This window comes from Cotesia glomerata, linkage group LG2 (genome assembly GCF_020080835.1).
Source record: "Cotesia glomerata isolate CgM1 linkage group LG2, MPM_Cglom_v2.3, whole genome shotgun sequence".
Lineage (NCBI taxonomy): Eukaryota > Metazoa > Arthropoda > Insecta > Hymenoptera > Braconidae > Cotesia > Cotesia glomerata.
In genome coordinates, this window is record NC_058159.1 from 6729980 (window position 1) to 6755394 (window position 25415).

The following is a 25415-nucleotide window of genomic DNA, read 5'->3' on the forward strand; positions in this document are numbered from 1 at the left end:
TTCAGAGTCAACCAATAAACAAAATTTTTTGAGGTTAGAACAACAATGCGGATTCCATTTGTTATCGATAATTTAAAATGTAATAATTAAAAGTTAAAATTTTAAGATAACTAATGCTTGTTGACAAAAAATTAGCCAGTCAAAATATCTTATTGGTTTTTTAACAAAAAATGAAAAAATTTTTAATTAAATTTATAGCACTTCAATTACACTGACCGATGACGGAATTTCAAGTGGCGCTCTTAACAACACGATAAAATATTAAACGAATTTTCACTGGTTTGACAGTGAAGTTTGTCAAAATTCACTGTTTTTTCTCAGTAGAAAGAGAATGTTAAAATATTTTTATTCTTCTAATTATGTATGTAGCAATAAAAAAAATTACGTAAATAAATTGTTTTTTACCTCAATACATTGAAATGGTACCAATTATGTTAAAAATATAAAAACTTCAGAGTCAACCAATAAACAGAATTTTTTGAGGTTAGAACAACAATATGGATTCCATTTGACAGCGATAAGTTAAAATGTATAATTAAATGTTAAAATTTTAAGATAACTAATGCTTGTTGACAAAAATTAACAAGTCAAAATATCTTATTAGTTTTTCAACGAAAAATGAACAAATTTTGAGTAAACTTATAGCACTCAATTACACTGACCGATGACGGAATTTCAAGTGGCGCTCTTAACGACACGGCAAAATATTAAACGAACTTTCACTGGTTTGGAAGTGAAGTTTGTCAAAAATCACTGTTTTCTTAGGTGAAGTTGTTATTTATAAAATTTTTATCTTTTAAAAAAAGCAGTTTTTCATATAAATTTTAACTCGAGAATAGGTTGTTACATAAGTTTTGGTTAAGAATGTCATATGTTTTTTCTCGAATCATATATTGGTAATTATTGTGAGATAATTTATTAAACATACTGTTGACTTATAATTGTTATAAATAATATTTACCTGATGTGCTGTTAATCTTCATTCAAGACGATATTTCTTTCTTCATTTACAATTTTTTGCACTGCAATTATAGGGTGTTTCACTTACATGAAACTCAAAACTAACATCACAGATTCACATGCAGATATTTTACTGAATTACGTTGTAGAAGCTACGGAAGGAATTGTAAAATAATTTGTTATGAGCCTCACTAATGCTAAGTTACTATTTTTGACTAAAAAATATCAATAAAACAGTGATTTTTCAAGCTATTAAATTTATATGTTGAATTTTCACTGCTTAAAGTGAGAAATTTACTGGTTTTTTAATAAAAATCATTGCTCAATCAGTGATTTTAAAAATCACTAATATTATGCATGATAATCTCTCGAAAAAATAATGAAATTCATTATTAAATCAATGAAAATTTGGATTACTAAACAAATCAGTAAAAAATTCACTGATTGATCCGCTGAAATCACTATTTTTAAAGTGAAAAATTTTTCATTAAATGAATTAGTGAAAATTTCACTGATTCAAGTTTAGAGAGTATGTATACCGACAGGATTGATTGGGAGTTAGATACTAATCAGAGCATTATCGTGATTACTTCCGGCATGTGTTAATTTTATCTTGGCTCTTTGTTTTATTAAACAAGCTTAGCATGTATATCATTACGTGTTATGTTGCTTTATTTATTTTTTTTTCTACTCTACACTACACCTTCCACCTTCTGTACCACCGGAGTTCTAGATAATTATTATCACGATAAAAAGAATAAAAACAACTCATTGTTGGAACAAGAGAGCTGAATAAAAATAAAAATAAAAAATAACTCCGCTGTAGTGCAGTCAAGAACAATGTTGCGAAACAATAAGAGGATACTTTTATTATTTCACGGTTTCAGCTCGACAGCCACCGAGTAGATTTAATGGAGGCAGATATAAATATATAAGATATGAAATATCTACAGAAAAACTAAACCTCCAGGACCGATAATCAACCGAAGAGGGGGAGGGGGAGCCTCAAGATCTTGAGAGAGCTTGATTGGACGGCAGATGCTGGCACAATCGGCGACTAATAATTATTCAACCAGCTTTTGCAGATATACAACACATTTATATGTAATGACTTTGTTTAGTGCTGACTTTTCGATGATTAACAGTGTGCATGAGCACGCGATAATGTGCCTATCACGTTCAAGTATTATGATGATGATAATAATAATAGTAGTAGGTATAAAGAGGAAAAGTAGTGTAGTGTAGCCAATCGATAGGCTTAAAAAATCATGCAAATATTCTCATGATTACATTTACTTGAAATTATTTTTTCCGGTTTACGCAACCCTTTACACATATGTGAATAAGTTAATTCACGTCAATCAATCAATAACTTTGCCGAGAAGAATTGAAAGCCGTAATTCCCAGATTATTACTAAATTGCAAATTCCGATTATTAATTTTTTATTTGTCACGTAGGAAGAATTTAAATATTCATAGTTGGAGAAGGTAATTAATTATTTTTCTCTACTCCTGGGAAAATTATACACATTATATAGTCATTTAAATATATTTTTTTTCAATTGCTGAGTTTTTTAATTTGTAAGAAATTAGAATTAAAATTTAGAACAAAATTCGATACAAAAAAGTCAAAATTTTATTATTGAAATGGAAAATTTTTTCAAGCCGAATTTTAGTTTTATCTTCTTGCAAATTCGTTTTTTTATTAGTTAAAAATAAAATTTTAGTAAAAAAAAAAAATTTTTAAGAAGTTGAAATAGAAATTTTGACCAAAAAATTGATTAAAAATTTGGAATTCAAAATTTTAAATTAGAAAAAATTTTCTGCTTCAAAGATCGTGTGAAATTTTGAATGACCGTTTCACACAAAAATTTACAATATAAAAAATAGTGAAGGGATTGAAAAAAGTGACGCATACCCGGCATTAAAAAAACATGAGACGTGTGTAGACACGCGTACCGATTAGAAGTCAACACTACTCTACTAATATATACATTTACATTTACAATCCCAAGTACAACTCGTACATTCATATACTGTATTCGTATTTATTGTATACACATGTAACATACACGTATAAAGTATGTGTATATATGTCTGGTGACTAGACGTAGAAGCTTTTACATTAGACACAACTCCAGAGCACTGATGTTGACAGTTACTGGGTTGGTTGTTCGAGCGTTAATTAATTTCCTTCGTGACTAGAGTGACACTCGGGGAATTTAAGAATCGAGTTCACACTTGTTTAGCCGCTGATGTATGAATTCGTTTCATGTATTTATTTATTTATTTATTCATCTATTCATTTCATTATTTTATTAACTCAACGTCGTTACAGAGACCGATTTATGATAACGATAACAAATCAATATTATACATTATTGTTCACGCGCGATGTTTTTTTTTTCTCAGTTAAATATAAATATGAGTTTAACTTTATAGTTACAAGCGTCAGTAAATAAATTATTGGAAAAATTCAGCAGCGCGTGACGAATGACCGACCGGAACGACTAAATCGCTGTTTGCTTCAAATGATCCGGCTCGAAATGCCGCAAATGTTTGCTGCGTCAGCCAAGTTAGGGTTATTATCAATCCCCCTTACTTCTCAACCATTATTTTTATGTGTGTATTTATACATATACACTTACGCCGATTTTTTTATGATATTACTCCGACATCAACATTAAAAATTTCAATTTCTCTCGTCTAAAAAAAATTTCAGCTTTTTCTTGCAGCAAATTTATTTCTTAATAATTGGAAATAAATTTAAAAAAAAAAAAGAATGAAATTTTGAACAACAAATTAAAAATTTTTTAATTTAAACAGAGAATTTTTTCCAACTCCAAATTTTTAATAATACTTAAGTAAATTTACAACAATTTTAGAATCTTCTTGTTAATTTTTGTCCAAAATTTCAACTCTATTTTTTTATAAATTAAATTTTGTAACAAAAATTTCATTTGCAATTATTGAAAATTTATTTTGCAATAAAATGAAGCTAAAATTAAAAAATAAATAATCTCAAAAAAATTTTAATTTTTGATTCAATCACCGAATTATTTAATTAAATTTATCAAAAACCCAAGTTTTATTATGTTCGTGAGCTTCATCGTAATTACGTGGTACGTAGATATGATTTTAATACTTAACATAGCTTTAAATAGTTTATTTATTTACTCAATAAGTTACTGACAAACTATTTTATTTATTTAGAGTTCCAAACACGACTTTACCCAGCATACAGTTGTAAGATAATTAAATCAACTGGCATTAGAATTTATCGGCGTGTATTTAACGCTCAGCGATGAATATTATATTGAATTTATTATTCATAAGCATTTGGAGCATAAAAATAAAAATATATGATAATAAAATATGTGAGCATTGATGCGAGAAACAACATTGGTTTTCTGGCACTGACTGGACATTTTTCACACATTGCTGGAAATATTTGTCAAAAAAAATTGCTTTTATATATTATGTATGTGTGAGTGGTTTATCGCGTCCCCTCACCAACTGTAACGCATAACTCTGTCTATAAGTCTTTGTAAATAATGTGAAACACGCAGTCTTCTCTACACTCATATTCACATATATTTATAAATATATATAAGTACTTTTACGTACTCACATATGAGTTTGTTTAAGACACACAAGAATAAAACAAAGTAATATAGTACTAATTTATTCATGTGTATAAATTTTCTTATAGCTCGTTGCTTCTATGAGCACACAGATTAGTATTTATTATTTATTCACGATCTATTATTTTTTTTTTAACATAATTATTCCAATTTAAACTTTTTATTTTTATGATAATTATAATTGTCTTCATCAATAAGTAATTATTCAGAATTTTACTTTAAAAATTTGTTTATTTTTATTTATTTTATTTTAAAAATTAGAAATTTTATTTTCAATAAAAATATTGAGATTATAAATTAAAATTTTAATAAAAAGATTGAAATTAAAAATTAAAAAATTATTTTCTATTCAATATTTGAGATTAAAATTATTTATTGAATTATTAATTCTCAAATAAGGAAATAAAAAATAAAAAATAATTTATACTCCGATTTTTCAGATAAAAAATAAAATTTAACTAAAAATAAAAAAAATACCTAAAATGTATCTAAAAATCCCCAGAATGATAAATAAATGTTTTACGAGCTGCCATAGGAAATCGGTTAGCCGCGATTAACTCCTTAGAGTTTATGTGTGTAACTCTAAAAGCAAAGTTAGTTATCCAATTAGCGAGTGCGCGGCGACGATTACCTGCAAGTCTTCGGATTCAGACTTCAGACCCTAACACGTACTCTTTTAAATTCAAATAAGAGGATAAACTTTTCATTCCTCTGCATTCATATACATATATTTATTGAACATTGTATGTACATACATCTGCATATGTATTCGCAAGTACGAATATGAAAAAACAGAAAATAAAAAATAAAAAGCGAATACATGCGAGAGAGCGAACGGTAAATCAGAGGGAAAGTAACTATAACCGAATGTCGGCTCCCTACTGAGCGATGCATCATTTTATTATGTCAAGTATACTATGTAGGTATAGTGTATTTCAGCTGAATATATTTATCATCAAGGTACGTACATGTGTATTTATCTGTACGTACATTTATAAATGTGTAGATGGAGGAATAACCGCAAAATCGTAATTACAAACGTTATTCTGTCTATATATGCTATCTGTATTTTGTATCTATATATCTACGAGAGTAGAAAATCAACACACACTCATCCAGCTAAAATCAAATAACAAATCACCAATTATTGATTTACCGAGCTTCGATATTACTCGTTAAAAAGTAACGGATTAAATGAGCGTTAATTAAAAATATTTCATACTTTTCTTGTTAATAATTTTTATCAAGGTAGAATAATATTTATTTATGGAATTTATGTTGATATGTTTATTTATTGAATAATATATTATTTAACAAATTATATGAAAAATCATGAAAAATATGGCGTTAGATACTACCGCATTTATAGTCAAACTTTTTTTCCGGCAATTTTAATCGATAGTCATGAATATTACCGAGATTTATGAAAATAAATACGTACTGGGAATATTTATTCAGCAGAGTTTAAAATTCCCTTTAAAATTAGTACAACCCGTGTTTTATTTTATGTTTACATATCATATATAGATCTCTCGTTAGTAAACCTCCCAAATCCGTTTTAATAAAATTTGTAGGCTCAAAAAACTACAGAGTAAAAATATTATTTTAATAATTACATTACGAGTGTAGCAAAAATTGTGGAAAAATTTTAGTCAGACCGTTTACTAATGAGCGGGTTTGTCTCAGAATAATTAAATATATGAAAATTAATCTCATATTCATTTCAAAGAGGTAAATTTTTAAAAAATGAGTACTCAAGATTCATATTTCGCTCTATTTTATATTAATTATAATTAAAAGATATTAAATTCCCAATTAAAAATAAAATAAAACCAAAAATTGAGTAATATAAAAATTATTATAAATTTTGGTGACTATCAAACAGCTCGGCTTAGATTTTTACTAGAATATTCACTTTGTACTTTGTAAAATACATATACAGATATATATATATAGATGTATGAGAGTCAAAACTCACAAAGAACGAGGACGCCGTTGAGGTTCCCTACCACGTTAAGCCTCAAGTGAAAAGCCCTTTAAAAATTCTATGCACCTCCTGTAGCGCACATACACAGTGCTTTCGCGCACGCGCAACTAAGTATACATCGTTTTAAGAGACAAAGCTTTATTATATACCGTATACTATATAATAAATAATGTACTATATACTATATTCCCAGCATTCGCTCTCTACTTACATGTATAGTATTATTAATACACACTTTATTTAAAGGATGTAGATGTACGTGTTAACAGAAATAATATCGCCACCGCAAACACGATAACCAGCCTCTAGATTCAAGTGACAGCTCTTCTCCATTTTTTATCGCAAAGCATAACAATAGTTCATAAGTGCTCCAAAATCAAAAAATTTTTTTTTTCGCAATATTTAACTTGACAAAAATTTCTTTTTAATTCTTTGACTTTTTATTATAAAAAATAAAAATCAATTTTTTTTTAACAAAAAAATTTTTTACTTTTTATTCTTCCCACAATTTATTGAAAAATTGTTTTTCTTCAATTATTAATAAAAAAAAAAATTTAGGTATTAATTTTAGTATTATGATTATTATCGAGGAATTTTGACTCCAAAAATGGATAAATAAATGCAATGATGTTTTACATCTTTGTACGGCTTGCGATAGTGTCAATTACACAAGTTACCCACAAAAATAATAATAATAACAATAATATTAAAGCAGCACTTACCATTGTGAGGACCGTGTCAAAGAAAGAGTCTTTGAAGACCGGCTGCAATGCACCTGCTCCATTTCTCCTCTGTATGGCTCGGACTCACCTCCAATACAATATTATTATTATTATTTTTATTATTATTATTATTATATTTAGCACTATTGACTGGCAAGACCTTTAATCCCTGGTAATCCACAAATCACTTTCGGCCGGGAGTGCACTTGTTCTGCAAATTAAAATAACAACTTATATTATTCACCACACACTCACTGGTAATCAATACAGCAATTAGTTATAATTTATCATTAATAATTGATCATCATACTCGTAATAACAATCCATCAATGCTTTATTATTGTTATCATTATTAATCATAACAACTATTTAGGTATTTCGATTAACACACACCCTTTTTTCACCAACAGCGGGTGCGTCCGCTGCCTTCACTCCGCGTATCTCCCGAAATAAATCCGTCTCTTTCCCTCTTTCAGTTCGCGCAACTTACTCGTCACACCCGGCGCACAGAGAAAGAGACGTTTGCACACAAGCGCGGTAGCTGTGCTAAAACATCCATCTATTCATATTCGTATTATATTATTGCTTTTTATTTACTGCTGCGATAATAATACAACTATTCCATTTTTCACCCCAATTTACAAAAAAAAAAAAGTTTTAAAAAGTTTTTTTTTGCTTGTGTTTTCAATTCAAGACTCTCAATATATATATAAATAAGAGACCGGTATTTCCTTCACGTCATCTCCCTTATACTTGCTAAAGAACACATACACACATACACACTTAGTTTTATAAAAGAAGAAGTAGAGTGAGTTGAGTTTGTGTCTTTCAACTCACTCACTCACCCTCTTGTTTATATTCTTGATATGTTTATCTCTGTCTCTCAGAAGAAAAGAGAAGAAAAGGAAGAGGATGGCCACACAGCCACTATACTACTTTTTATATTATCCCCTTAAACTTGTACGGATCTTAGTGCTTTTAACAGCACAGAGATGGATAATAATAATAAGAGTAACAGTAATAATGAATTACTTCTTTGCTTCAGGACTGAAGAATACTGATATCAATAACAGAAATCATTTTAAACGCACCCACTCTGCAAAAGTTCCCTAAATTGAATTAATCAGGACCAAAATCAAGGAATTAAATTTTTGAACAATCTCAGCAGAATTTTAAAATCCTCAGAAGGGTCTGTGATAATGATAATAAAGAGGATGCTGGCAAAAATAAATGCACCTCCCGCGTCACAAAGCACTTGGTACGAGTACAACACATGGGTCGGACTCGGGTTAAACTCGGCGGGAATCGTGAACATTCGAGTAGCCTCGGATTCAGGGCCGTCGAGCCGGCAGTCTGCTGGGTGCAGATTTTTTTTTAAATTTTGGGAAGAAATTTTAACTTTTGATTTGTTGTGTGATTTATATGTGAGTTGGTAAAAAGATTAATTTTTTAAAGATATAAGATTGCGAGAAGAAAAGATTTGAATTTCGGAAAAGGTCGGAAAGTAAACTGAGAAGAAGATTAAAATGCAAAGTTTGTTTATCTGAAAATCTTTAATTCACGGGGTCTTTTTATTAAGCCTCAAGTCTGTTTTCTGTTTCTCTACTCAGACGGCTTAAATCTATTGTCCATCCGTGCTGTTTTACGGATGAATTAAATATTGCTTTATTTTAAGCGGAATTAGTGCAGCTAGAGTTAATATTATAAGTTGTTTCTTATTATAACGCTCGAGGGTCCTCGAGTGTTCTCAACAATTTAACGTACTTGTGTCCACAAGTGACTCTTCAATCACAGCTAATTTAAACGTTCTTTCTACTATTTTCAGAGTTTTTGGAGTACTAACTGATTCTTGGAAGAATTGATTTACTTTGTATCAACAGAAGTCAGAATAAGCATTCAAAAAAATTTTTAAAGTGCTGTGGTTCGTTATCCATAACAGACTATTCATGTTTTGTTTCAATATAATCTTTTAGAAATGATGAAAGAAAATGCTGAGGATTTTGAAGTGTTGATGATTTAGAAAAAAAACAGAGAATTTTTGACTTAAATAAAGATAAATTTATTAGAAAAAATTAATTTTATTAGATAAAAAAAATTTTAAATAGATAAATTTTATTTGATTAAAAAATTTATCATCATAAAAAATCCTTAAACTAAAATAAAAATAGTTGACAAAGTAAAAAATATCTTTCTTGGCATTCTAAAACTAACAAAAACTTTAACCACTCAAATCTTTTTTGTTTTATCATTCATTGAGTCATACTTTTGATCTTTATTTAATAATTCTATTCGACTGATTGTGATTGGAGTTAAAAAAAGTGTTTTTTATGTATACGCAATACACATGAACATTATATAAACACCACGGGCGTATTTGGGCGCCTTTATTGCACCGACGAGGTCGCGTGTTCACAAAGTAACCGCTTGGCCACCCACGCACCGCCTCATTGGCCGAATGTGTGCGAGAGACGATTTATACCTTGGGCTCTCGTTAAGAGCCTCAGATTAGAGATTTAAAACTTGATACCATACACCATACACCATACACCACTTCAAGCTAAGCCTTTGTCAAGTCAAGAGTCGCTGTTAACTCTGTCCTCAAACATAAATTTCAGCACATTATCATTTTATTTTCATTGCAGACAATGTTGATTGATATTTAATGTCCTCGCTCTTCAGTCTTCTTCCTCTCGCTCGCATATTGCTTTTTTACTGATGCACTTGATAGAGCGAAAAAATGAAATCTGAATAAAAATAAAAATAAAGCCTCTCTCGCGTTTATTTTCAATATACACACATTTAATATTAGGATATATATGTGTATAGAGATAGTGTTTATAAGCGAATTGACGAGCATAAGGGAAAAAGATGTATGAGAAGAGCACAAAAGCCCTGGTGGGGATAAAACAGAATCGATTCCCGTGAATATGGAAATTAAATCGAGGTTGGAATTGCCAGAGCTATGCTATGGATTTTGTGGAATAAAGAACCAGTCACATTTTAAAAATGTTTATTTTTGTGATACTTTTTTTTATTTGGTATCACTTTATGTATCTCTTCTCTTCTCTTCAATTCTGTACTCTTCCCATCTTCTTTTTCTCACTCTCGTTATACTGCTATACTGTGGAATAATGATGACACTCTAAAAGCTTGTTTTAACTCGGTTTAAATCTCTGGCACTGCAGAACATTCTATATACCACTAACTCGTAGTTTTACGATCCGTAAATTGATTTCACGTGGTCTATCTCCCCTCAGATACAATATACAACACCGAGCTAAGACGTCAATGATGACGGGTGTAATCTATATGCCCACGACGTGGGAGATAAATTATATTGATGTGGTAATGAGAGTTTATCGATTTTACATCTGGTGAAGTTAAATTATAGTTTTCCTTATGTTTAATAAACTTTCAATTATTATAGATATTTAATTGGACGATTTCTTTTATTTTTTGAGATTTAACTGAAGATTAAACAGAAAAAATCTTTAACTAAGATCATTTTTAATCAAACAAAAAAATTTTTTTCAAACTAAAAAAAAAACCAATTATTACTTTATTGGAAATAATTTTTTATTTTTAAACTGTGTTTAAATTTACAATTTATTCTTGAGTAATTTTTTATTATACTCTCGATAATAGAGACACGAATCACTTATCAGCGAAGCAAAACGGTAAATATGAGATTCAATTATCGAAAAAAGTATTATATTATTATTATTATCCCCTTGAAGCCGAACATGAAATGGGAGACCTTTGAAGTAAAGATATTACACACCTTTTTGGTTCCATAATCCCAAAAAGACGTCCAATAAAAATAAAAATAAAAATAATGATAATATTTATACGCCTGTATGATATCGGAGAGGCGATATTACAAACTGAACAGGCACTCAACTCGACTCAACTCAGTATCCAAGGTACTCTGGAAATTTGATATTATCGATCAGACACGAAAGCACCGGAAAAACAAAACGCCGGATGGAAAAAAATCCGTCAGCCATTTTGACACAACATTATATATATATATATATATATATATATATAATATTTCGGAGTGTACTCCTGTGGTGTTTGCTGGTGTTATGTCTGTCGGTGAAAGAAAAACGTTTGAGATTTATATTTAAGCTTTCAGCCGTGAATGGTTCCCGGTTTATTGGCATCTTTTACTGGCATCTAGTGATAAGTTGGCTCCTGGTGAATGCATCCGAGGACGCCTAATTGCCATCCTATATATACAACAACGATGTTTGTCGCTCGGAGGATCTCATCAGAGCACCAGTGTGTGTTGTGTTTTGTACTCTTTTATTTGGATTTTTTGTTGAGACAGTCGCTGCAGGACCGAAGAGAGCCGAGTAAGAGGACATAATACAGCATACAAAATACAGATCCAAACTCAAACTACAAACTTGGATGTGTGGATCTGTCTGTAGCTATGGAGCCTTTGTCTATACAACAGCCAGCACACTGGATGGAAGTAAAACCGCAGGAGGGAAAAGGGACAAGCTGGTTTCCCCCAAAATCCTCCTTCCAAACATACAACACACAACACACAGCTTATTCCCCTTTAACTATCATTTCCTCCTCTTTCTTGCTCTTTTTCGTCCTCCTCGACTTAGCAACGTGAGACATTGCGTTATATACTTTTTGGCGCTTTGCCTTCACTTGATCCTCCCCAACGGTTGTAGTTGTCCGGAAATTGAAGATGGTATCCCATGGCTTTCCGGCTTGTCAGCCACTAATTTTATTTACCTCTTCATCACTTTATCCCTCCACCAATCTAATTACTCTCATCACTTGCTCGCCCATTTCAGCTGATCTCATCTTAACTCGCGGATGGCTCACCGAGACTCAAGTTTTCTGCTCCCTTCTGCCGCGCTACTCTTTGAGTATTATATCTGCCTAATATTCACAGTTGACACGATGATCAACAAGACCGGTTTAATGCCTTATACTTTAAGTTAATGTCAACGATTTTTTTAATGTTATATAAATTATCTCAAAGTTGAGCACAATTATATCGGTGAGTTAATAAACTGTTAATAAGTTTATTTATTTCAAAACAATTTATTAATTCATTGAAAAATCCATCTTCGTTTTACAGTAAAGTATAATCAATCATTTGCTACCTTGTAAACAATTTATTGATCATTTTTGACCTGATTTAAGATTGATTGATCTACAGGTAAATATTTCCGTTAGAGATTAAAGATAATCTTGTAAATAGTGAGTTCAAAACTTTAAATACTTACGTCACAAGCGCTGTATTAAAAATTTTATATGTATATGACAGTACTGTTATGTAAATAAAAACAAATCGATGAAATCATAAAAAAAGTGTATCACAAAAAGCATCTCGATATTTGAGGGTGGTTTAAAAAACGACAGAATAATTTTATTTGAAACAATTTAATACATATAAAGTAATATAAGATTTATCAGAATAATATTAGCATTTAGAAATATATTTTAGTGAAAAATGTGTTGCAGAGCTGAAAATTCAAATAAAAGGATAAATATAAAATTCAGAGCACGCTTGAGTCTCAGATCAATCGCTACCAATCTGTTAACTTTTCTTCTTGGGTGCTTGCTCGCAGCAGCTCTCAGTCATTGATTCCCGTGAGCGAACAAGGATTATACTTCTTTGTCTCTTCATCTTGTTCTCTCACTTGCTATCTTTATACCCTTTTTACTTTTATTTTTATTATTTATCCATCTTTTTATTCTTTTACTTTTATTTCGAGAACCTTTTTTATCTATCTCTCGCCGTTCCACGACCCATTCCACCGTGTATTTCACTTGTTCAAATTCTCAATACCGAGTGGAGGCTCTTGCTCTGGCTCCGGTCCTCGGTCTCTCTCTGGTCTCTCGTCCAAGCCCAAGCTATTCTATTCTCACTGGAAGATCATCAGGAAGATTGAGAGAGAGGGACGATAAAAATCAGGCAAGTCGATGGTTATCCACTCTGCCGTCGAGTATCTGGCTCTCTTTCCGTCTTTCTACGGTTAAGGTGCAGTTACCTTCCACGAAGCTTAAGCCCAAAGCCCCCAGGAGTCTCGAGTGCTGTAGTGTACGGATTTAACGTGGTCGTGTCTCTGAATTTCTTTCTCTTTGCCTCTCAGAAAGTCCCAGTCCGTCCGAAATCGGTCTAAGCGCATGAATACACAACACACTCTTTTGCCCATCCGTACTTCACTCCACTTACTCGAGATTTTGCCGACTACGACTCTACTGCTACAACTTTTTAAATTCAACGTCTCCAAGTCTCATTTTTGAATAATTCAGTGCCTTTTTTCATATAAATTACTTTTTGGTAGCATGTAAATTCATTGCTAAGAGGATATAACTTTATCAATAGTTTCAAACTTTAAGAGACTTCAACATCGACAAGAAATATATCATACAAATGATCTCATCGAGAAGTGATTTGAGATTATTTTAAAAACAAAGGACCTAAACCGGTACATTATGAAACATTCTAAGAAAAAGGGGAATATTATAATTTATAAATTCTTCTGATTATATCTTTTGAAGAGATCAACAGATTGTGATCCTTCTCACAACATTTGATACGTAACTTTCCAAACTGAGGATTAGATCAACTCTTGAATTGCTTCAGAAATTTTCAAGTTTTTCGTGATTAAATGTTTCAATTTTTCATTCAATTTATCCCAGCAATATAAAAGTATTAATCAAAAAACTTTAGTTTGATAAAAAAAAATTAATTTCAAGAGATTGATCATCTTGAATCAAACAAAACAATTTTTGAACTAAGGAATTTTTGCAATTATAGTAAAATAAGGAACAATATTGTTACAGTTTAAAAAAATGCAATTGAATATTATTTAATATTATAAATTGGTAATAAAATTAGCAAAATTTCTACAGCTAGGCCTTGGAAGTAATTTATTCATAAATATTAAAGTTTCTCATGAATAAGCCCTCCAATCTTTCATTAAATTAACCCAAGTAAAACAAAACAATCAATCAAAAATCTCTAGGCTCAGTGGAAACACCTGGTAGCACGAGGTACTTGGATTATTAACCCTTATGAAGATAACTGAACAGGAATGCGATGTACTGTTTGGACTGACACAAAGAGAATAATGAAAAAGAGTAGGCGAGGAGTAATACAAAAGTTAGTTTTGATGACGGAGACTGTTAAAAAGGCAAGGATCTCAAAAGCTATTAATAATACAAGGGAAAGGGACACTGGGGTGGTCGTTGTAGATGAGCGTTTGTCCTCGACACGAGACACTCTACTCCTATTCTCATCTACAGTGTATACTCTATACTCGACTGTACTCACCAAGCAGTTGATTGTGGGCTCTGCGGGCATGTTTCGCAGAAAGAGAGCGACGGAGAACAGAAACACGGGTATCTAACCAGAGAGAAGCAGAGGATAAGGTTTATATGGATCATCCTCGATGGTGAAAAGGGGTTGAAGCTCATGCAGTAGGGTGAGTAGAGCTTCAGCTTAAAAGGGGACGGGAATAAGCCAGAAACAGCTAAGGGGAGATGATATTATTCTTTCCGGTTGGGATCCATGTGCTACGTGGATAGAATTTGAAATTTATCCAGCTCCTGTTATCCTGCGCTCCTAAGATTATGCTCTCAAATCTCGTTCATTGTCCGTGATGTTTAATCGCTCACCAGTTTAATAAATTCTGGGTGTGTGTATGATGTATTATCGGGTACGCAGTCTGTCGATTTCTTGTTCTTATTATACTATACTTATGCACAAAGACATTTAATTAATCGATATCAGACTGTTATTGTACTGCTGAGTTGTGTTTTGTATTGTTGTCTTGGACTTTCTATTCGTTTAACCGATTTGCTGGCTATATATATAACTTTCCCGGTTTCTATTTATGCCTGGCTGTCTATTTATGACACTCCTTTGGCATTAATATATGAATATAAAAGGCTGAAAGTGAATACGGATACGGATTAGGATTTCATTATACGCCGTTTTAATAAAAATTCTGGTGATCAAACAACGAGATTACCATTGAATTCTGCAACTGATGTGCTAAGTCCCTCATTTGAGATCAAGAGCAGAGTACGCGATGCTTAAATAATATGAATAATATATAATATTTACTTGTGATGTTTAAAAATAAATTTTTAAGCTCCTAAGCATTAATCTAATCTCTAGGCTCTAAATTTCCCCTAATAGTTGTAATTAAACACTTGGTTTCATTTATTGATTACAGTAATTTAAATAAAAATAAAATTTAATTATTAATTAACAAGCACGATTACTATTATACATAAAATTTATTATATAACAACACGAACACGAGTTTAATTAAATGAAATAATGTATTAAATATTGAACACGAGGTTGATTAAACAAGTAGTATTATTACACCCATTATCAGCTCGTTAATTATGAGTGATATTGATCGATAGCATTATAATAACGATTCCATTTGATAACTTACTCCAACTGACGGGACTAATCAACGGACATTAATTCGCCTTTTCCATCGACAATAATAACTCATTTCATATCGCGTATAAATATATGACTTGAAAGCTATCAAAAGTTATTTATATGTAATATATAACATCTAAACTCTGGATTCTATTGTTTCTCTTCGATCTGTTCTCGGTATAGTATCAATGTATTTAAATAATTATTATATTAATGAATATTTCAGTCAAAATAGAATATTAACGAGGAAGATCGTTATTTTCAGTTATGAGTGGCAATATAGCCGATTTTACTCGATGATAACACTAATATAGAGCAAGTAAAATTATGTCTTTGCGTCATCAGACTCCGAGTTTTACAGCCGATGGAAATACCCTCGTTATCGACTTGCATATTTAGCGGCTGTCTTATATAAGCGGCAATACATCCGCACAACAAGTGAGAAATGTGTTACGCTAACACTAATGTAAGTTAACTTGTGTTATAACTTACCACGATTTTGCTTATTATCCATTTGAATGGAAGACGTCTGGCATCTGAAACTCCCTGGAGTCACGTTCAAATGTTTCCACACAGTACAATGGAAATGGCAACTGCATCGATTCAATTTTTCGAAGCTCTTCCTCGGCTCGGCCTCCCTTTACTCCTATTTGGTAACTTCTCACGTCTTATACACTCTGAGTCGATGTCCAGTAACTTTAAAAAAAACTTTTTTTTAAATTCGATAATGACAATGTACAGTAAAAAAAATATTTATGTATATTTTTTGTAACTTTATGGAAATTAGGATGTTAGTTTTTAGAATTTGACATAATGGGATTTAAATAGTCAATTAGTTTTCGAAAGTTTTGTTAAATTGAGTTGGAATATCTGAAGGAATTTTACATTATTTTTCTCTGTTTCAATCTTGGCTTTAAATGGAAAAAAAAGTTAGATCTCGCTGTTGAATACAAATGATTTTTTTAAATATACTTTTGAATAATTCAAAATTTTATTAATTGTTCAGCGGTGAAGTTCCATCGTTTTTGAGTTATAAAAGATCATAAAAATTATAAAAATTCATAGAAAATGTTCAAATTTTGATGTTGAAATTTTTTTTGTACATTCGTTCAGTTTTTCATGTTCTATAAAAAAAAAAAAAAAAAAAAAAAAAAAAAAAGTAGTATTAAAATTGAATAAATGTTTTATAAGATCACTAAAATGGACTAATTAATCACCAATTCATCCTAATAATTAAATCTTATTAACACTCTTACAACTTCAAAGTTTTAGTTAGATTTACAACTTTAAAATTCTTCACTTTAAAACAGCGTGAAGTTTTTTACAAAGTTCAACTAGTTTCACTTTTTGTAAAAGAAAAAATTCATCTTCTTGCGCAGCTGCTCTAGAGATCCTTGATCCCAAAAACAGTGGAGACTGAAATAATCTTTGTCGTGGAAAAAACTTGTTCAATCTAAGAAATTCTTCATAATTTCAGTATTCTGAATATTTCTCGAATTCCAACTACTTGTCCTCGAACCAAGAATTTATTTTTTCGCGCATACATTGACATTAAAATAATCAGTATTTTCATCACATCACATGACATTTTGAAAGTTTGAATAACAATCGGCAACAAGAGAAAAGTTATTTTAAACAAGAATAATATTTTAAAAAGTTTAAAGGATTGGAACGTGTGGAAAATAGTCACGTATAAAAGTCATCCATTTTTGCTTTTATTTCGGAAAATTAAATTTAATGCCTATTAAAAGTTTTATTCTGTTGAAAATGTGTATAAATACATAACGAGTGTGCATAAACCCGATGGTAAAATCTATAGTTTGCCGGTCGTGTTATAAACAAAATAAAAGTATATTTACGAGTCACTGCTCAATGTATCTCTTTTAATGTTTTTATTGTAAAAAAAATGTGTCCATTTTGTCTGTACAATATAAAATAATATAATACACACACATTGAACCGTATTTAGCTATATATCTATCGTGTATTTGCTCGACTATTGGTCTATCGTTTATGTTGGGCTAAAGTACATATTAATCCCGAGGGGGATATAATCTCGCAAACTCTCACGATACAGATAGACTAATAATATTTCAGCGACGGAGAATCCGTGGGCTTCAGGAGCAAGCGAGCAAGACCTATTGGGTATACTCTATCGAGGATGGATTCCAGTAGACTTTGTATGTGTATCATCGATATCCTCTGGCTATCTGGCTGCTAAATATATTGTTTATTCCATTACAATGTGTCCTGTCCAATCCATCCCGAACGTTACGTCCTGTTGTTTGTGACCATGTTAGTTACGTAACAGCGACTTGCTCGCTCTAACTCGCTTAATCTATTAATAATTAAGCCATCGCTTCGAAAAGAGAAAGCAATTTAAAATTTTAAACCGCGTCAATTTTTATTATTTTTATTTGTCCTTCCGTTAATTAATTATTTATTGATACTTTTAATAAAACTTATTAGTTACTCAAAAATCCTTCTATAGAAATCAAATTAAAGACTCTAAAAATTAGACTAATTTATTTAAAATTTCAATTGTTCTTAAATTAGATTAAAAAGAAAATACGGCTGTAATATTTAAAAAGTAAGCCATTCGGCTCCGCCCGAGATGGAAGGTAGATTTCAATTTTTTGTAATTATAAATAATTATAAAAAAAATTTGTCGAATAATTATTACTTAAACTTTTATTAATGAAAGTAGTTTCTTTTAATTATTTTCAAATTGAACCATCGTATGTTTTCATATTTTTCGTTATTTTTGTGTGTCAACTTTAAAGTGAAAGTTTTAAAATTGAGCTATCGTTTTTCAATCAAAAGTTGTTCAGAAGTAAAATTACAAAAATCACAATTTTTATAATTTTTGTAATTTTAATAATTTTTTTGTGGTGAATAACTTCGATAAAATAACTAATAATTGTCAAAAAGTTAACGTTGTATACGTCAAATTAGAAGTAATTTTGTAAGCTTTTACATGAATTTATCAAAAATCAGCTATCTTTTTGCCATTAAAAGTTATACATAAATAAAGTCACCGGAAACGTAATTTTTACTATTTTGATCATTTTGAAGAGCTACTATTTCTAAACTAAACGAAGGATTTCACTCATTTTAATGCTCATGCAAGCTAATTGTGTAAAGAATTTGCATACTAAATTTCATTTGGATCTGTTGAGAATTCTCAACAGAATAACATTCATAAGTCGGTTGCACTACACATTGCCTGAAAATGGTTCAATAGAACTCTTAACTTTGATAAAATAACTAAAAATGGTCAAAATGTCAATGTTATATACGTCAAATTAAAGGTGATTTCATGAGCTTTCACATGAATTTGTCACAAATTAGGTATCTCTTTTCAATCAAAAGTTATACATCAATGAAGTCACCGAAAACGTGATTTTCACTATTTTGATAATTTTAAAGAGCTGCCATTTCTAAACTTATTGATGGATTTCACTCATCTTCGAACTCATCCAAGGTTATTATCTATAGAATATGTGTAACAAATTTCATCTAGATCCGTCAAGAACTGTAGACACAATCGCGGCAACATCCTGCGTTATATTACATATATATATATATATACATACATATATAAATTTTTTAACTAACGTTATATTTGAGCTTTACTCGACTAGTTAAGAGATATTACGACAAAATTCCGAGTAAATTCCAACATGAGGACCAATGCAAAAGATTGATTTCTATGAAATCTACCTAATAATAAAGTTAATAATGCTTGTGTAAATAAAAAAGTCGTTTAAATTATTTGAAAGACCGAGTTATTAAGCATGTAATAAGTTTATTGTGTAAAATAATAATAAAGAAGCAAAGCAGAGTACCGAACAATAAACATCTTGAGAAAAATGTCTCATTGAGTATCTCTGGGTTTTATTTAAAAAAGCATAAAGCATTTTATATCTCTGTTGCGAGACAGGAAATATCGGGTTTACTATTTTCCCAGGTCCCTGGTGCCCGAACAAAAGAAAAGGGGGATAGGAAGCGTAACAGGGGAATTAGTGCCGAGATTTCTCGGGTGTAAGTAGAAAAGAACTTCAAGTGTAAGCACAATTGCAAGTACAAACTCCCTGTATCTGCTCCTACACCTACATCGTCTGCTGAAGGTGTACCTTCTAGGAGTAAAATAATCTAAGAATAAGAAATACAACTCGCGTTTTGGACGTCCACGCCCACGGTGTTCGCGGTTATGACGGATTAGGGTGTGTGGGTCCAGGTGTGCATGTAAGGGCGTAGTACAGCCGTGTAGGTATATGCCTCGAGGGGCGCAAGTCCATCAGCGGTGAGCGGCGAGGGACATGAGTCGAGCTGCGACAGCAATAGAGAGGTTAAGAGATGAACAGTTGCGGGGGTGAGAGAGCCAGACTCCAGCCGAGTCACAGGGTGCAGAGCTTGTTTCATTGAGGGGTGTTTCATATCGACCGCCACATGGCTCCGCCCTCTGTGCAGGATTTTCTAGATCTAGTGCTGCTCCCTCGCGCCCTCGCTGGGAAACTACCCTCAAAGTTTAAACATTACAGCAATAGTAATTACCTTTTTACTGTCAACGACGCTCTCATTTATTATTGATGCTCTGAATAGACTATAAACACTGTCCGTAAAGTTGCTCTTTATTGATAACTTGCATGTTTATTAAAAACGAGTTTCATGGTTAATTTTTTTACTATTTCATTGGAAAAGTCCCTCTTAAAATGAATTAGGGAAAACACACTAATTGGTAGTTTATAATTAATTTTTTTAAATATCCAAAGTATATACTGCTAGTAATTATTTATCAAATTTTAATGAATCAAAATTTCACTAATTTAGAATCAGAGAGGGAGAATAATTGGGAGTTTCAATCTGCTGGCAGCCGATAACTGAGCCCATAACCTGGCCAACCGAATTCTGGACTGTATGATGAACAAATATAACATTTTTACCCTCTAGTTTGGCAATGATGAATTTCGGAGGATCAATGACAAATACATGGGGAAGTGATGGAGTCACAGTTGGATTATTTTGGAGTGTAGTGATGGTCTGATGGATAAACTCATCGATGTATGTGTGAGAGTGATACTGGTGTAGTATATAGTATGGACATAAAGTCCTACAGATAGGGGAAGCAAGAAAATGGCTCACGCCTATTCTATCCTATCTGGCATCCTCTAGACCCGCTGCATCGCAGTTGACACGAATGTAGAGGCAATCTCACACACTCACCCTCATATATCCACCCTCACACATGAAGCTCCCACGAGAGATAGATATTCTGGTGGTGGTACGCCGGCACTGTCACTGGGTTAAACCGGAAGAGAATGTCATTCGTGAGCAAAGCGATCGACCGACAAATGCCTCTCGTTCTACGACGCTTTTTCATTTTTACTGGGGTTCAACTTTCATATGACATGTCTTTTTTATTCCATTACAATATGTTATTGATATATCACACTTTCAATATACACATCGCACATATATTTCTTCTTTTATTTTTTTTATATCGTATTGTTAGCTGCGAGTGAGTTTAGTTGTGCAGTATTATTTTTATTTCGCAATTTGCTGGTTATTTTTCAGGAGGTTTTGTTTCCCGAGGAAGTATCTGCTGCGTTAAGTACCACGGATGATGGAACACGGTGGTAAGAGGGCTGAGGGTAAACTAAACTAAACTAAACTAAAAGTAAATGCGAAAACAGTTGAGAGAATAAGAAATGAGCTGTTGCTTAAAAAAATTAAAGAGGAACGAGTTGAGTAAATGGAAAAATCTTTTGCCTTTGAATTAATAAATTATTTTGGGCATTTAAACGAAAAAAAAAAAAAAAAACCAATGTAAAATGATAATAATAATAAAGACAGAGAAATTGTGAAAATATTAGGGAGATAAAAGAGCGGGCTTGCTTGTGAATAGACAGTTGTATTAAAACGTTAAAAAAGTAAAATAAAATAAATGAAGTAAAGCAAAGCAATGGGAAGCAAAAAATAAATTAAATAAAATAAATAAATAATAAAAATCCACCATTTGCCAAGAGGCAAAATAAGAGCGACTTGATTTTTATATGGAGGTTTATTTCTTTTACTGTTTGTACCTCATTCACGTATTGCTTTGTCTTTCTTACTCTCATATTTTTCCTCTTGAAGGATCGAAACTTCTCTCTACTCGTTCGTTGGCCCATTAAAATTCTGAGCGCCAGGCTGCTGAAAAATTACTATACTGTACGACATCCTCCTCAGCCCGACATTACGCCGGATTTTCCATCTGCCTCCAGTCCCTCCATCCTCGTTCCTCCTTCCGCTTCAGACTCAAGAGTCTTCTCTTCCTCACCTGTACTCGCGGCGATACTTCTGCTGGATGTTTATCTCGCTTTAAGATTCGTCGCTTTCCTCTCGGTTCATTCTCTGGTTTCATCCTCTTCGCTCCTGTTCCAGGCTCGGTTCCCCGTCCTGGTCGTTCCTCAGCATCGATTTCTCGAGCCAGTCTGCTCTTTCTCGCTCCTCCGTTCCGTTCGCTCTTCACCTCACCTTTCATTCCGTTCCATTCTCGTTCTCGAGTGTTCACCACCCATCTCTTCTCTTTTTACTTCTTCTCTCTTCGTTTTCTTCATGCCCGTTCGTTTATATATCTGTTATGTATCTAAGAACCGAGCACCCTTCTTCTCAGATAAAATATCTATTCTACTGGAGAGGCGAAACCAAGATTAGATGCGCTCTGTAAGCTATTTCAAATACGCCGACAAATCGGCAAGCTACCATGCCTTTTTTCTTCTTTCTTTCTCTCTTCATCGTTTTTTTTTATTTTATTTTTTTTTTAACTCATCCTCACAAACTCGTTTTTCTCCTTTTTCCTGCTACACGCTTCCCTCGGAACTACACCGTATAATTCCAAACCGTAATTTACTTATTTTCACCGTCATCAAGGCATGATAATTAACTAATTAACTTTTTAGGTTTCGAATAGATAGGATAGCATTATATCTTTCGGGTAATTAATATGTTTTTAATATCAATCTGCTGCTCCTGGGATAGAAATTTCAAAAATATCTATGTTATTATTCATGTATGTATGATGTATACGATTTATATATATGTATGATTGGTATATAGCATGTAGCGTGGAAATGTGGAAGGAGAAAGAGCTCGGGTGTGTTCAGTGACCGATAATAGTTCCCCGGAGGGCTCGCGGGCGTCCTCGTCGAGCGTATGTACAAATGAAAACCTGTCGACGTGCTTCTCGGTTTCTCATTCTCGTTTGCGTCAACCCCCAGGGCAATCAATATTTATGACATGTCAATTTATATAAGTACATTGTCAATTTTCGAGAATTATCAATTGTAATTAATTTATTGATACACAAACTCAAAGCTTTTATGTAAGATTACTTTTCAGAAGAAATTCTTGTTATTTATGATCAATTTTAATGATTAAGATATTGATATTAGCTATTTTTTTTTTTTTTTTTGATAAATAAATTATTGCTTCTTTCAAAAATATTTCAAGCCTTAAATCACTGCAAACATATGTCAAATACTGAATACATAAACAGAAATAAAAAGAATCTTTGTCGAGAAATTAAACTTGTACTTTCTAAATTAAAATTATTTGTCACCTTGACTATATTCTTTATTATTGTTAAAGATTTTGAAATTTAGTCGATAATCATCATGTTTAAATAATACAATAAATGTTATTAACAAGAATTCTCTGTCTTTAAATGTCAAATGATTGATATTTAATCTTATAAGCCAATATTTATTAAAAGTTTATTAGAAATTGAATTTAAAAAAATCAACGGAGGATTTTTATGATATTTTTTTCTCAAGTTTTAATTTTGATATACGTCAAAAAAATAAATTACACCAGGATATTGTTGGAAAATAAATTTCACCGCATGATCGAAGGTTTAAAGTTCGAAATTATCTGGAAATCAATACCGGGTAAACAAGATGAAGTTTGACGTGAGCTTGACGGAAATTCAATAAGCATTTATGTAAACTTTCCGATACGAGTAGATAAAAAAATATAGAAAAAAATATTATTATTGCTATCACAAATAAATTATTTGAAGAAAAAGTGAATTGAGTTGAAGAGACTGGACGATAAGATGAAACAGTAACGCGAATGTCTTTGGGGAAAAATATAAAGACAGAAAAGGAAAAAAATAAAGTAAAAAGGTAGAGAGTGTTATTCGAAAATCTCGTCACGTTTCGACGCCGCCGAGGGAGCCAGGGGACGGAGTGTTGACGGCATGTGGTCGCACCACGCTTTTATTTTCTCCTCGTCACTCGCTCCCCTTTCTTTCCTACGCTTTTATATGAGGGATAAAATATCTCTCTTCAAAACTTGAATTTTGTCCTATACTTATACTCTACTCTACTCTACTCTACGCTTTGCACTCTTTATACCGAACATATATAACGGTACGATAGAGAGAACCCCTACCAAGCTTACCCTTGTTATAAATACTAATTGCTCTATACAAACGACTGAAATGTGTTTAACGTTTCTTCAGCACGTGTCTCATCCCCTTTGCGCTCCCCTTTCTCTGCTTTATTCTACTTGAAAAGCATCTTTTTTTCAATAATAATCATCGTCATCATCAGCATCGCCGCTACTATCATAATTTCGGCTGCAATAGTAACATTACATTACGATTATATTACCATTTATTTTACACCAACATACACAATGAACGTTATATAGTTAAAGAGATTAAATGCTCTTATTGTTTTACGGATAAAAGTTTAATAAACCCCACTGTATAACTTAATGCCTGCGACTATGATGGGATTATTGGTTTATATGGATTAAGGTTAAACACATCTCTACAAAACCCTCTTACTCTCTATATCTATTTTGCTGATAAAGATATAAATAAATGGATTACCTTCATAAAATTGTTGAATAGTCGTTGGAATTTTTTATGGCTACTCATGAAAACATTTCCTGTATGTTTATGTATAATTTTTATGATTATATTATGTCTTGATAAGATCTATTATGAAAATTATCTATACATCAGGTCACATATGGACAATTTTTATATTAAAATTAGTGATAAAAACCTCCGACAGACGGCCCATCATTGCTGAATTGTCTCTTTATAAGAGAGCTAAATTCTAAAATAAAGATAATTTTTTCATATTTAGGTTTTTCAAGAACTATAATAATTTTTAAAGTTTTTATTACAAAATCATAATTAATGGATATATTTTTTTATAAAATTAATAATTATAGTAACAATTTATTTTCTTTTCTCATATATATGGGCATATATGACCAGATCAAGCTTTATGAAGCCATATCAGGCGACACCAGAAACTTTTTTCACGGTATATAGTATAAAAATACGTTGTTGAGAAATACTTGTAGCCTTAGTTGAGTGTAAATAAATATGAAATAAAAAATCTGTAGACAACAACAGAGTGAAGAATTGATGGTGCCTATAAAAAAGGTGTTTGATGATCGATGGATGAATTGTATAGCCCTGGGGATCCTATATACTTGCAACAGACCTCGAGGTGTAATGAATAGCTGTTGACCTTTGACTCACCCGCTTCTGAAGAGAAGTGGGAAAAGACTTGAGGAGGAATGGTTTAATAAACGAGATACTAAAAAGACTAAAGTTGTCGTAAGTTTGTCTCTCGGGGACCCGACTAGAAGTA

General features: G+C 31.7%; 1 protein-coding gene across 3 annotated transcripts in view; it reads right to left on the reverse strand.

Moving 5' to 3' along the window:
- The window catches only part of LOC123259379 (zinc finger protein 608-like), a 95086-nt gene extending 87318 nt beyond the window's left edge, over nucleotides 1-7768 (reverse strand). The window contains exons 1-2 of one of the 3 annotated variants that reach the window (XM_044719835.1): nucleotides 7624-7768; nucleotides 7314-7524 (exon numbers count right to left, since the gene is read on the reverse strand). The gene's annotated coding sequence lies outside the window, so the exon portion shown is untranslated. Of the gene's footprint in view, nucleotides 1-7313 lie in introns of all 3 variants that reach the window. The other 2 variants (XM_044719832.1, XM_044719838.1) reach the window with 2 other exon arrangements.
- Nucleotides 7769-25415: the final 17647 nt, after the last annotated feature.